General features: G+C 44.9%; 1 protein-coding gene across 1 annotated transcript in view; it reads right to left on the bottom strand.

Moving 5' to 3' along the window:
• Positions 1-579, bottom strand: part of LOC119011748 (armadillo repeat-containing protein 1-like) — an 18,713-nt gene extending 18,134 nt beyond the window's left edge. The window contains exon 1 of the mRNA XM_037085092.1: positions 458-579. The gene's annotated coding sequence lies outside the window, so the exon portion shown is untranslated. The remainder of the gene's footprint in view (positions 1-457) is intronic.
• Positions 580-1,696: the final 1,117 nt, after the last annotated feature.

Here is a 1,696-nt window from a genome sequence, read left to right as displayed (position 1 = left end):
ACTGAGACAATTTCACACCGTCTGATCGGCTGTGAGCATGTGGAGGAGACGGTTTCCCATGCGTGTTCATGTCGGAACAGTAGCTGTAGTAACTGAGAAGTTGTCCCCGGACGAATAGCTAGCTAGCGCTGTTAGGCCGTGAACAAGACGATGGCTAGCTAGCGCTGTTCACGGCCGAGTAGCGCTAGCTAGCTCGTCGTCCACGGACAACATCTTAGTGGATCACCGGCCGGTTAGAAGCGATCAAATCTCAATATCCCAATTCAATTTCTCAGTTCACTGTCATGAGTGCTGATATGACAATTAAGGTTAGGCAACATTAACATTACCGTGAATCCTAAGACCAGTAAGCCCACTGTTGTAACGTTAGCTCAGCCTCATATTTACATCACCCGTTAGCGTTAGCTCATGTGCTAAACAGCCAAGTAACACAAACACTGTTTTAAAAAATACTTACATTTTCTTCTTCTGTGGCGTTGACACGGACAGTGGGTACTGATCCATCTTTGAGGAACAATCTCGTGGCCAGTCCAGCCTGATACTGACCCTGGTTGCTGAAACAGTCCGGTGTGAAGTGATGGCACAGGACAACACGCTTTTGCTCAGTGAAGGTGGGGCGTTTCCCTGAAAAATAAAATTTAGCCACTTCGCTCTGATATCCTCTTGGTAGGGAAGGCAATGTAGGGAAACATGAGTGTCCGTGCATCCGGACGACAGAGCAGGAGTGCTTGGCTTTCGGGTTGTACATGCTAGCGGTCAGGCTGATCGCGTACAAGTGAAGCGAGAAAATGGCGGATCCTCCTTCAGGTAGCCGGAGTAATATGGGAGGAGATATCAGCCGTGAGGGCGGGAGCATTCAAATCACCCGCACTCTTACGTAAGTGTGCGGGGTGAGAAATCCAAATGGCTCTCTTAGAGACACATTTCCTGACCTCCGCCCTGTTCACAAAACATTGACGTAGAGGTCCTAAATCACTCTTAAGGGGTCGGGAGGCACTCTGGATATGCAATTATACATAGTAAAGTAAGGAAAAGGTGGGTTTTGCATAATATGTCCCCTTTAAACAAATCTTTTATGAAAGATTGATGTAATGATAAATGATGTAATTTTAGATAACAATTTAGACAGCATTCTCCTGACAGAGACATGGCTTGGCACTGATGCACCTGTTGTTCTCACTGAGGCTTCCCCACCAAATTTTAACTTTTTATTTTCTACAAGAGGGGGACAAAAAGGAGGTGGAACTGCATCAATCACTAAAGACACCATGATGTCAAATGAAGTCTTTTTTAACAAAAATTTATCATTTGAATACCATGCCTTTGTTTTTAGCAGCCCCCCCATCCTCTGTATGACAGTCTGCAGACCACCCCGCTATTCCACCTCTTTTAACAGTGAATTCTCAGAGCTACTGTCAATAACTCACAGCAATTATAACAGAATATTAATAACCGGTGATTTTAATTTACACAGATAATTCCTCCGATTCAATGTCGAGAGAATTTTTAAACCTTCTACATTGTCTAGATTTTAATCAGCATGTCACGCAGCCGACCCACAGCAGGGGGCGCACCCTGGACCTGGTCATAACTTATGGCCTGTCCATTGGTGCGCCTTCTGTTGTGGACCTGGCTGTGTCTGACCACTTGCCGTGCTAATCAGAACACTTTTATTTATTTATTTACTTATTCATTT

The sequence above is a fragment of the Acanthopagrus latus genome, chromosome 21 (assembly GCF_904848185.1).
Source record: "Acanthopagrus latus isolate v.2019 chromosome 21, fAcaLat1.1, whole genome shotgun sequence".
Classification (NCBI taxonomy): Eukaryota; Metazoa; Chordata; class Actinopteri; order Spariformes; family Sparidae; genus Acanthopagrus; species Acanthopagrus latus.
This window is presented reverse-complemented; position numbering and strand designations above follow the sequence as displayed.